Source organism: Calonectris borealis, chromosome 6 (genome assembly GCF_964195595.1).
Source record: "Calonectris borealis chromosome 6, bCalBor7.hap1.2, whole genome shotgun sequence".
In the NCBI taxonomy this organism is placed as follows: Eukaryota; Metazoa; Chordata; class Aves; order Procellariiformes; family Procellariidae; genus Calonectris; species Calonectris borealis.
In genome coordinates this window covers 25676167-25688821 of record NC_134317.1, presented here as the reverse complement: position 1 = coordinate 25688821, position 12655 = coordinate 25676167, and positions in this window count along the sequence as shown.

Here is a 12655-nt window from a genome sequence, read left to right as displayed (position 1 = left end):
GCTTGGGTGTGGTTTTGATTTAAAATATGTATCTGGATAATTAAACTGAGAAAAATATATTCATTTTGGGCAATGGAACTGTGACAAGTTCTGCCAACTTTGATTCTATCAGTATAATTTTTTGAGATAATTTTTTGATTTTTAAACAGGGATGTAAACTTGTAAAGCGGCCTAACCCCCTTTCGTTCTGTAGTCTGCATAATGCAAGCAGCTGCTCAGAAACACAAAGATCTCACTCTACATTTCCCAAACTGGAATTGGAAATATTTAGATTATAATTATTTTCTGTGGATTCATATGACAACCTGATGTGATTTTTACATGAATGGCTTCTTAAACTTTTAATTATATGTCATTTATTTAAGGTTATGTTAATTTCTTTCTAAGTCTTGAAAGTAAGAGGTTTATTTAATTGGTTTTCAAGGAGCTGTTCAGCTCATTTGCTATTGTTATGAGGCATGTATCATGTCCTATTTAATTATTTTTGTTTGAGCACAAAAATTATTGTCTGTTTTCTGTGGTAGCTCCTGCCCTTCTCTTATAGCTGCATGTGTGACTGCTGTAACCTTGTCTGGAGGACACTTTTTTAGTGTCAGTAGATTTGTCTTTAAATTTCTATGTGAGTTTGTGTGAATATGGTAGGGAACAGAAATCTGACCTGTCATTTTTTCAAGGGTTATTATTTATTTTAAAATTAATTTATTTGACAAGTCATAGACTTGGCTAGATCCTGCAAGAATGCTCATGTGACAAACACCTCTTCTCAGCTTGGTTCCCAGCGTCCCTAAATGCACCGGGCATCCTTTGGAGGATGTGTCCCGTGCTGGCCCGGGCAGCTGCCCTGCCTGGTGGAAACACGCAAGCAGCAGCTCTTCCACGGCCGCTCTCTCTCCAAAATAGTCGGGTGCCCACTATGATCCCAAAGGTTGCTCAGGTTTTTTCTACCTGCTACTTACCCCTCTGAATCTCCCATCTCTGCCCCGTCTGTTCTGTACTTTGTCAACATGTGCCAGGAGTAATGGATGTCTGCAGTAACCCAGTTCTTTTTGATACTGACCAAGCAAGGGACTATTCCTGTGAGCTGCTGAGCTGGTGGTAACCGTGAAAGGGTTGTTAGCCAGAAGAGTTGGGTGATAGTAAGCAGCTTTGATGGAGTAAATTTCTGGTGAGGCAACAGCTGCTGGAGGATATGTGAACCAGCCCTGGGTGTGCTGTGCAGGGAATGGAGCTGCAGATTATTTGTACTCAGATGTTCCTTTCCATGTGGGCTAAACAGGCAGGCAGCCTCATATGGGTGATGTGAAACCTATTGGTGGATTCACAAAATCGGCTTTTCTCACAGATGCTTTCCACAGTGCAACTATTATTTCTGCTGCCCACTGGCCCTAGTGAGGAATTTTCTAATTGCTTTTCATCTTTCCCAGCCCTGTACTGCTCTAGAAAGTTCCTCAGCAGTTTTGCTGGATGCTTTAATCGTGTTTACACTACCTATGCAGTCTCAGCAACACTGTACTGTCTTATGTGAAGTCTATTAGCCCTGTTTCAGTTCTGCTTTTTTATTGTCATGTTAATTATTTTTTCCAGAACTATACGTGTTTTCAATAATACACTAGATTTTCCAGCTCTTTGGACAAAGAACCCCATTTGATTAGCTCTTAGTCTTTTCTTTATTCATCAGTCACTCTTTTTTTTTTTTTTTTGCCGATTTCCAAACTGGCAAAAAATAAATAAGTCCAGAAGTATTACATTGAAGTCCATCAGTGTTGGATTCAGAGTTGAATGAGTGAAGACATACTTTATAATTCCTAGGTAGAGGGATAAGGTAGAAAGTAGCTGATAAATGGCTGTTATTGTGCTCTTTTTAGTCACAGAAGACAGAAATAATTTTCTCTAAATGCACTGCTATTATTATTAAGCTACTTTAAAAAAAGAATCTTTTCTCCCAAGTTTGAGAAGATACCTTATGTTGGGTTATCATTTTATGTGCTTATATATGTATGAACTGCAGGTGACTATTCAATAAATCCATTTTTCTTGTCATTAATATTAGAAGATTTCCAACTTCCACTTGCATGCTTTATTTATGATCAAGTTCTTGCAATCAGAAATGTGATCTTTAATAAAATGAAATGTATGTGTCTGATGGAAAGAAGCATTAATCATGCAGAAAGCAACCAGTACACATTTATTTCTTTTTCCGTATTGTCACATTGTATTTCTATAGGTTACTCATGATTTCTAAGTAATATGTAAACATATTTTCAAAGAAGTACTTTCCTTTAATGCACTGTGAGTCCAAATAAACAAAAGTATGTTCAGTTCCCTCTCCTATTCAGAGAGCAGGGCAATCCAATGTCCATTTACCTCTGCTTTGCTTCTAGGTATTTCTATTGTCTTGCATGTTGTGGATACCAACCTGATAGACCTGCAGTTCCTTAGAGGAAACATTTTAAACATCAGTACCACAGTGAAGTGGTTCCAATTTTCCATAATGTTACTGAAAGTTAGCCCATTCTTTGTAATAATCATTAGTGTTCTCTTGAATGCATATAAATGATTGGTATTGATATTTCATTTATTTCCACTATTCCATCGTGTAAAACCCACCTCCTGGAAAACAACTAATCTGCGAGTTTGTTAATATTCTGCTTATGGCAACTTGGGATGTTTATTTAGCGATAAACTCATTTTAGAGCTTATTCTTTTGGCAAAGAACATTTTCAGACCATCAACCTTTCTATTGAGTGAACTGTACTGTATTTAAATCATACAAATATGAATCACATAAATGAAAAAACTGTATTCATGGCAAAGCTGTAACAGCCAAGAAGGTGTGAATGAAAAATGACTGAAAAAATTCTTTGAATAGTTGCATTAATTTCTACAGGAATTAATTGCAGTTATCATTATATCCCTTTTGTGCTCGCTGTCATCAACAGCCACTAATCAGTGGAATCTCACAGGCCCATGCATAAATGTAAAATGACCTGCACAGTCTTCTGTCCTAGGCTCAATTTGGCACTGCTATGCACAGCTGACTAGGGTTGGCTGTTCAAGAAGCAGAAAAAGTGAAACAGGCTCAGTCACGTCTAGGCAGTGCAGCTCAGCCCTCAAATGCTGAGCACTTTGTGTTACCTAAACGATGAAAAAATGAAAAGTGCTGGATGTGTATGCCGGCCACTGGGTGCGTAAAACAGAGATATTCCCATCACCTGTTCCTCCTGCTTGTACAGTGTCTGCAGCACGCACCGTAACGTCACCTGGATGTTGGATAAAGCTGCAGAAGTATGGGGTGATCCTGGTGCTGGAGACCCTGCGGGGCTTTGGCTCAGGGTTGGTTTTAATGCGCTGAGCACGACCAACACTGAAGTCGTCTGAGTATGGCCAGAACTTTAGACACAGGTAAGCCTGAAAGCTTAGGTGCCCTGAGGTTTTGATGGCTGGGAGATTGGGTGTGGGATCTAAATTTTGAACTTGGATGCCTACAATGGCAACTGGATCCTATATCCACCTGAATCCCATCCTTAGCCCTCAGTGAGTTGGAACATTGTTTCTATGGGAAGAGCCCTGGGGACAAGATCCTTAATAGTTATAAATTGGCATAGTACCACTGAGTGTACTGAAGCTCACATAATTTACAGTACAAGAGGATTTGGCCCTCTGTCTTTAGTTGGAGTCTTCTGTAGTCAAATCAGCAAGTAGCGAGTATTAGAGGCAGCTCATTATGGAGGAGCCATATTCACCCATGTTCTCTCTCTGGGAGGTCTTACTCTTGTTCTTTCATTATTTCTATAGCTGTACCAATGCAGAATAGAGGTCACTGCCACTTAGAAAATAAGTTAGTTTTTTAGACTGAAGCTACACAACAGAAATTCTGGCTGATGAGGCTCCTCTCTGGGCTGGCGGCTGTGTGTGTGTGGGAGGAGGGATTTGGCAAAGCTGTGCAGCTGGCCAGGGAGAATATCTGTGCAATCAAAGGATCTTTCTCTTCCCTTCTTTTTATTTCTCCTTTCCCCACATTTATTTTCTTCGTCTCCTCCTTTCTTGCTCAGTTAAAGAACTGTTCCTATTCAGCAGCCTATTCAAGATCCATTCAGGACTGTCGCTTAGTGAAATACAGAACTGCAAACATAGCAGGACAAGCAGAGCTTTTGAATAACTGATGGTTGAAGGGCACTATTTGGCAGTGCTAATTGTACACAGAGTATTGCCCAACTGCACTGCTCTATTTAATGACTTGTCATTGCATATATTTTATAACCCTTTGTTAGCCTTGAAAATTTGCTTAGGCTGATACCCAAAACTCAAAGTTGGTGCCATAATTTTAATTGAAGTATGAAAATATTCCAAACCCATGCTTCCTCTCAATAGTGACTGTGGTAAATTCCCTGCAATTAAGAAAACTCCCAAGTGGTCTTCTCAAAATGCTGCTGCATATTGCTTCAAATTATGGACCAGAAGTTTTGCATGATTTTATGCAGTAGACGTACTCTCAGGGGAGGGACTCTGGTGAAGTAACTAGTTTACTTCAGAGAAAATCCCGTAAAACTTTCCCATCATTTTGCTGTCTTTTGATACTAATTTACAATAATAATAGCAAGAAAATTCAGAAGTGTTGAGGAGGGGGTTAGAAACAGCCCTGTTTTGAGACTGTTTAGACATAAGCAAAAAACTCAGAGAATGCGTTTGTCCATGCCTTGAACACAAGATAGTTTTGCTTGCATTTTGCAAGTGAGGCTACCATTATGAGTTTTAAGTGACACTTTGCTTTTGCCATCAATATCCATCTTCCATGGCATATACAGCTGACAATAAACTTCAGTGGGAATTTGGTACGTCATGCCTGCATTTATGCATTTCTTCTCCAACTAAAACTTAATAATTACAAGATTCTCAGCTTCCTGGAAGCTGGGAAGGTGAGTTTAGTGTAGAAAATTTACCTGTGTTATTGTACTTCTGTGGCTTTTAGAATTGGTATACAATAACCCAAATAAGGCACTTATTAGAGAGGTAGCAATGAGATACACTGATTATACTGATAAAACTACAGTGATATAGTTATACCAGTATAGTAATACGAGTAAATTTTCTTGTTTAAGCAAGCCTCAAGTGAAACCCTTAACATTATTAAATTGTAGTTTTGCATTATGAACAATAATAGTATACAGACTTTCAGACATTAGAAATATTTAGTCTGTCCACAGGGGGCCAGAACAGGATTATATCCTCAGAGTGTATTAGTGCTTTGTTTCTTCTAATTTTAAATGTCTCAAGGGAGTGGAGCTTTCACCATTTCCATAGAGACACTATTTCACAGCCCATAGATCTTTCTGTCAGGAATATTCACCTTACAGTCTCTCAAATTTTTCCTTTTATGCAAGTTTGGTAGCATTTTTAACTCCCTTGGATAGCTTTCTATGAGAGAGGTGAAAGGGGAGGAATTAGAGAGAGAGATACCAAAAAAAGTGAAGTCTGAGGAAAGCTCTAAATGATTTCCTCATTAAAAAAAAAGTCACAGCACCACAGGTTGAATGTTGCTCTCATCAGCGCCTTTAACAGTTTGAACGCTGCTATGATAAATGTAAACTTTAAAAGATCTTAATGTCAAATGGAGCAGGAATTTTAGAAAAACAAGGGAAATTTCTTCTAGAGATAAGAGTAAAATATCACTTTGATTCACTGTAGTAGATTTCCTCACATAATCTAATATATCTGCTTTAAACCTCAAGGAATTTGTGCTGGTTTATAGACAGTGAGACCTTGCAATGAAATGGAGAAGTGGGAGTTAACTTTAAAAACTTACTGGCTTTCTCCCAAGCAGTGAGTGCTGACAAGTATAACCATATTACTAAAATCACATCAGCAACGTGATATATTAAATAAAAACATGATCGTCTACAGCCAAAGTAGTTTGTATTTTGTCCATGAAAAAGCGTTGTGTTACATCAATCTGTCCAAAAAATGGGGCACATCAGAAAACAATGTTAAGAAGGCTTTTAAAACACATCATTGAGATTACAGCACCTTTAAAAATAAACAGCACTGAATACCAACACAGGTAAAATGTCATTGTGAAACCCAGATCTGAAATTCAACCGCATGCTTTATAGCTTTCCAGTGTGTGATAAAATCTGTTCACCAGATGTACTATCTGTCTCCTGTGTAGCATACTTGAGCATCATCTAGGCCTGAGGCCCATTTATTTCATGTAATTGCCTTCCCTGTGCACACCTTAGGGCACCCTAATTCTCCATTTTATTTCAGGCACTGTACAGGGTACCATCTGGTAGCGTTAAGCTCATCTCATTTTATTGCACTATTGCAGTGGCTATATTCAGCCCTATAGCATTCTTTCAATGAAGAGAGAGTTCAGTTACTGCCAGCTATTTATTTTTGCCAGAAATAAAGTCAGTTTTAACTATACACATGCAGAGTTCACATGTATATCAGTCTCACCTGAAACGCAGGTCACTGCTTTTCACCCCATGTGATTAAAAATAAACAAATAAACGGTGACTTGCTGATATTCAGGTACAGCAGCAGTGCTGGGATAGTGTTCTCTTCTGTTAAGAGTAGGAGATCTAAATTCTTCTTACTCCTCCGAGTAATGATGTCTTTTTAGTATCTCATTTTTATTATTTCTATTAAAATGAGCAAAAAATATTATATCACACCTTAAAAAGGCACCTTACGGGAATAGCTTAATATTTAAAGGTAGCAATATACCTCTCAACTGTACTCCGTTACAAAGTTCATTTGCTATTTTAGGCCCAAATTTACTTCTGTACATCACATTCCTGCTGTTATACTTTTGTTTATTCTTGTAAATTATTGCCATTAAAAAAAAAGAACTTGAAATTGAGATTATAGAAAACTTCATCCATTTCTAGGTTCTTCTTCATTGTGTGCCATTTTTCATCATCTCCCTCCTTTTGAGTCTTCGTCACATATTTTAATGGCCTGATTTTTTTTAAACTCCCTTTTGTGCCAGCAATTTTGTGCTCTTGGTTATTGCTACTTAGATGTCTAACTACCTGCTTGTGCCTACAAACAAGGGAGTTGGAAGTCTAAGTGCCATTAATTGCTCCCACAATTTTCATGTGCAAAAAGGGAGCCTGGGTTTTCAAACTCTGAATTTTGCTGGCAATAGGTTTGAAGAACATCAGGTTTCAAAGTGCAATGCTGTTGTCTGCTGTAGAGCCAAATTCGACTTTCCCGTAAACTCTGCTGACTTCAGAATGGTTGCATGCCGGTAAGGCAGACCAGGATAACCTTCATTGCTGCAGCTCTACCACTGTTGGAGAGGAAAAAAAAACACCTTTGCTAAATCATGGTGGAAACATCATGTGAAACACATTTGGCACCAAGTCAGATATCCTACAACAAAATACACAAGTTTCAGTGTTTCTTAGATGTGTGAAATAGATCCCGTTCCTGGTGTCAACAGCAGCATGAATGAAAAAAATCAACTGCTTTTCTCCCCCAGGCTTTTTTAAAACTATTTAAATCACATTTTCATTGCATCCCCTTCCCCTAGTGCTTTCTCCCTAGGCAATGTCAGGACCAGGTTATTTGGATGCAGCACAACGCCTTCCCTCCTCCTTCCACTTCCATAGCTCTGTCTCCTCTTTGGAGCAGTAGTCGGACAGGATTTCATCCTTTTAAGAAGTATGTGTAAGTGTCACTTGGAGCAATAGTTATGTTAGTCAATGCTTCCAGACGGAGCTCAGGCAGTGTAGATTCACCCAGTAATCACAGCCAGGGGTGGCATCTGTCCTTTCTCACCCTGGGCAATAGCAGAGGCTCCCTTCTATTGAAAGACAGAAATGATCCACTTCTTTCAAGTATGGTTCCAGGCTTTCTGCAAACTCTGGCTGATGCAATTTCCCCAGTGCCACTCAGTTCATGTGTCACTCTTCTCAGCTATGAAAATCTGGATGAAATATTGATGTGACTGAATGCTCCCAGTAGCTGGGCAGTGTCTGTCTTGATCCATCCCCAAACAAGGCAACTGATGAAAGAAACTTGGGGGGGGGCTTTGAAAGTGTTGATTTTAGATAAGTGTTTAAGTTACTCACCTGCCATTTCCAGTGCTGGAAATTACTCTCTTTCTATAATCTGCTGCATATGACAAGAAGGTGACAGTGGACCTCCTCAGAAAATAGCTTGGCACACCTCTGGTGAGCAGCACAAACAAACTCATCATAAAAAAAAATCACTGTTAAAATGCATTCTCCCCTTTCTCCTGACTTTCTCATTCATTGATTACTAATAGCCACAGCATGGCATTAATAGCTGTGTCTGAAAATGCCACCTTCCGGATAAATAAATTATGACACAATGAATCTTAAAAAAGGTGGAATTATTTTCCTTTGTGTGAATTCTGTATGTTTTGCATTCACTGGCAATGACAAATGTGGGTAGATTCACCTGGATTAGCTGTCTGCGTTGATATAAAGGGCAGGTGAATGAAAAGAATAATTCTCTCTATCATTCTTTCTTGTAGGAAGAGTTTATTTTACTGTTTTCAGTCTCAGCTGAAATTGGGAATACTGGATTGTGACGAGACAAGCTGTGATTCTTAGCAGCCATACAAAATACATTTTTCTGATGGTTTGTAAATCAATGGAAGTCTCCAGTGAAAAATAGGTTCATATTTATTTTCCTGGAGACTTCCACCTCCTTTAGCTTTCAAGCCACCTCATTCTGTAAAAATGTTAATGATAGTTTTAGTATGAAGACTCATTTCTCCCCTTCACCCCGTTAAACAGAACATCCTGATAATTCCAAATACATTCATCTGCAAAGAGCTAAGTGTCTGAACAAGCCACCATAGGCCGTAGAGGAGTCAGAGCTCAGAAATTCTGGTGGATAACTGAGTACTGAGATTTTCCATATACCAAGAAACGATGCTCTAAGGAAGGGAAGAGAACTTCAGAGCTGGCAAGGTGCAATAGACAGGTGTGGGTGCAGCAGGGTACCAGACAATATCTGTTGAAGGACTGGAGCCTTAAATATAATTAAGACTGTTCATTTGGCATAGCAAAAAGAAAACTCATAGATTTTTATTGATAAAAATGCAAATGTGATAATTTGAGCTAAAAGGGGAAATGTAATGGCACACACTCACTCCTATTAAATTTATTTTCCATTAGCAAAATGCTAATTAACCATTAATCATTTGATAATGTATATGTAGCAAAAGCAGCTCAAAAGTCAAATTGTCTAAATAAATAGCACAGTAACCAGCCAAGGTGAAAAATACCATGCTTCTTTATAAAGAAGAAAAGTAGAAATCATTGCTTCCTCCTACAGAAATTGTAGCTGTGGCATACATACAGCCTTTGTTACGACACCTGAGAGTTACGACTAGCTAGTTAATCTTTTCCTGCAAGTGGCTGCAGTTAAATGGAAGCAACACTAAAACAGACTTACCCATCTCTGCAATCAAACTGGGAGAAAACTGTCTTGGGATTCATTGGACAGTGGAATTTGAAAGCATCACATTCTTGCAAAGCTTCCCTCTGAGCCCGAAGGATGGCTTCCTAGCACTAGTGACTTCTACTCTGAGCTAATTTCTGCTCCGCTCCCCCTGCACATTTTTGCAAGCATAGGCCCCTGGAGTGCTGCCGGCATTTCCTGTTTATTTCAGTCTCTGGTATGACATTGGAAGTAACATCTCAGCCTGGAAGTATATTAAATGAAGTGTGCATGCAAATTACTAGCAAACCATCTTTTCCATTTTGCAGAAGGTTCTTGTTCGATTGGTTCATTTTGCAAGACTTAGTTCGGTAGGATGGGCTAGGCTTTTTTCCCATTGTAAAAAAATCCCTAATAGCCAGTCCCACGTCTGAGACAAAAATCAACCATTGTGTAGTATATGAGAAGTAACTATTTTTCATAGGCTTTTTACTGTACATTTGGGATTATGATTTCATATTATGCAAATGCATTTTATGAAACCATAACACAGAAATGTGTACTATTGTTAATACACATTTGCAGCCTAGCATGCGAAGTCTCCAAAAGAGCCATTCTGGTGTCTTCTCTCATTGTGTATTATGAATAATAAACAAAATGTAGTTAAACATATTCTGTATTACAGAACAATAGTAATAAAAATTGCATCCTGTCATTAATATGCATCAACAACGTGTATCCTGGTAGCTCAGAAAGACATCTCAATGTGAATGCATGTTAAACAAAAAGAAGTTATTGTCTAAATCATAGCAGGAACAGGGACTGTTTGGGACAGCTCTGTTTGTTGTACTTGGAGGGATGGATGGTAATCAAAATCCTGTTCATTCTTCATTTCTTTCAGCTTCACAATGGCATTATCTTTGTCACTGGAATCGTTGGCTGCATGTTAGTTCCTGTGTATCATCACAGTCATGATGTGATGGCCTCAAAATAACTGTTCTTATATTTGTTTTCTAAAGAACTCCAAAGAAGCAACTGGTGTTTGAGCAACCTAGCTGCTACTGCAATGCGTTGCCTAGAATGTTAACCTATTGACACCACATGCAATGGTTACGTTCAGGAGGCCATTCAGACATGGAATCACAATTAGATACTATTTCTTCTTAAATTAGTAATAAAAAAGGAAGTAATTCAGCAGCTTTCCCACTTCAGCATGATTTTTGCCCTTTAGGTGCAAAAAAAATCACTATCAATGTTCCTGAAAAAATCTGTATCAACACTGGCCTGTGACTTACAGGTGTGTTCCTACTTCCACTTATTTCGGGAACCTCAGAGCTGTGCAGAGTGTCCATTTTCCAGTGCACAAAGTCATATTAGCTAGTTTTATTCTGCTGTAATATACAGACACGCGTGTCCCTACCTCTACCTATTACCATTGCTTCCATGGAGTCCAGCTTGTCAGCCGCAAATCTGTGCCTTGTTAATAAAATCAGTACTCATGTAGTATCATTATTGGTGTTTCTGACATCCCAGAATGATATCTGGGGCCTTTTATGTGCTTACCAAATCTGAAAGAAACAAAAACAAAGGGGAAAAATGAAGCTGTTCTGCTGTTCCGCAGATGAAGTCTTTAATAGGGGAACCTTTCCAGGGTGAATGAAATGGTAATTATTATTTTTTTCTTGGTCGAATGTATTCTGGTACTAAATTAGGTTTAGTTTATCTGCTAGAGCTGTTTCCAGTGTAATCTTGCCCATATAAGCTGGCATATTACAAAGGCTTTAAATGTCTTTTGTAGGTTGAGTTGACCACAGGTTCTGGATATTACTACTTGAATATAGTTATGTGAGATTTAATTAGAACTGCCTTATAACTCCTTATTGTAACAATCTCTCTGCTTGCAAAGCTGGAAAAAGATTAACTTAATAGCACGGTTCAGTAGAAAAAGCCAAGAGGAATGAGCTCTAGAAAAATATTACTTTAATTCAAACATCTGTATTTTGAAGATTTCTACAGGTACCAGTTAAAGAAGATGCCATGTCTAGATTGCATTAAAGGCATGATACCTAAACTTGAGGAGGTAAACACTTGAAATTATGTGTTCTGTATAATGAAAATTGCCTATCTATAAAGCTCTTTTTCTTTTTTTTTTCTACTGCAAAAAATATTTGTAAAGGTAATTTCACCAGACATTTGGAGACTTTGAAGTGCTTTTCTATCCATATGGTTCTTTATGAATAGGTAATTTTTAACTGTGCTCTACTCAACTGGATGTTTATAATACTCTCTGGTTTCAAAGATGCCTGCTAAAAAAATATAATTACCCTAAAATGACTAGCATAAGATTTATTCAGTTACCCTTTAAGTACTTTGCAACTTATTTCCATTTTTCTCCCTCTAATTTTGCCTCCAGTAAAATCCTAAATTTTTCTAATTTGCTGTGCTATTTTAATTAGTCAATTTTCCCTTATTTGTACAAGTAAGCAGTCTTGTAAGTTTGAGACTGTAAATCATTCATCCATTAAAAACTCTATTTCCTCCTTTTGCAAGTTCGATTCATTTAGAAAAGAAAAAACCTTGGCATGGAACAGAATTATGCAATGTCATGGGCACATTAACATTTGGATCAAAATTTTACATTGTGTCAACCAGTAAACAGTATAAATGGTTCAGATTTGCAATAAATAATTGTCTATTAATACCTTGGCGTGGTGTAGCAAATTAAAGTCTCACTTCAGTAAGCACAGATGTAGGTAAGAGCTGGGGCCTAAAGAAAGCAACTGCCATGCAGCATTAGAATAGAAAGAGAGCATCATGAAGCGTTACTGTAATCTTTCCAGCAATGAGAATATCGTATCCAGATTTAAACAGCAATAGAGAAACATAGGGGGAGGTAGGTTGTAGGTGCATTTAAGTCTAATCAGGCAAGATTTAGAACCATTTGTTTTAGATGCTCTGGCAGACACTTCCCTTGCAGAAGATTAAGAGAAGCATTTTAAAATACAGCATTGTGTGCTGTTGCATACAGAGCAGAGCCCATAATTCAGGACGATCAGGACATACGATACTCAGGGACCTCCTGGGTCATTATGTTGGGTCCATTCCTGTGGTAGTCAAACACCCCAAAAATCTTATCTGTACACTTCTTTTGTTGAACTGCCATATTTTGCAGCTTGCAGGTTGTCTTGAGATTTTCACAAATTTCATCGCTAAGTGAAATTTTGTCAAATTACTT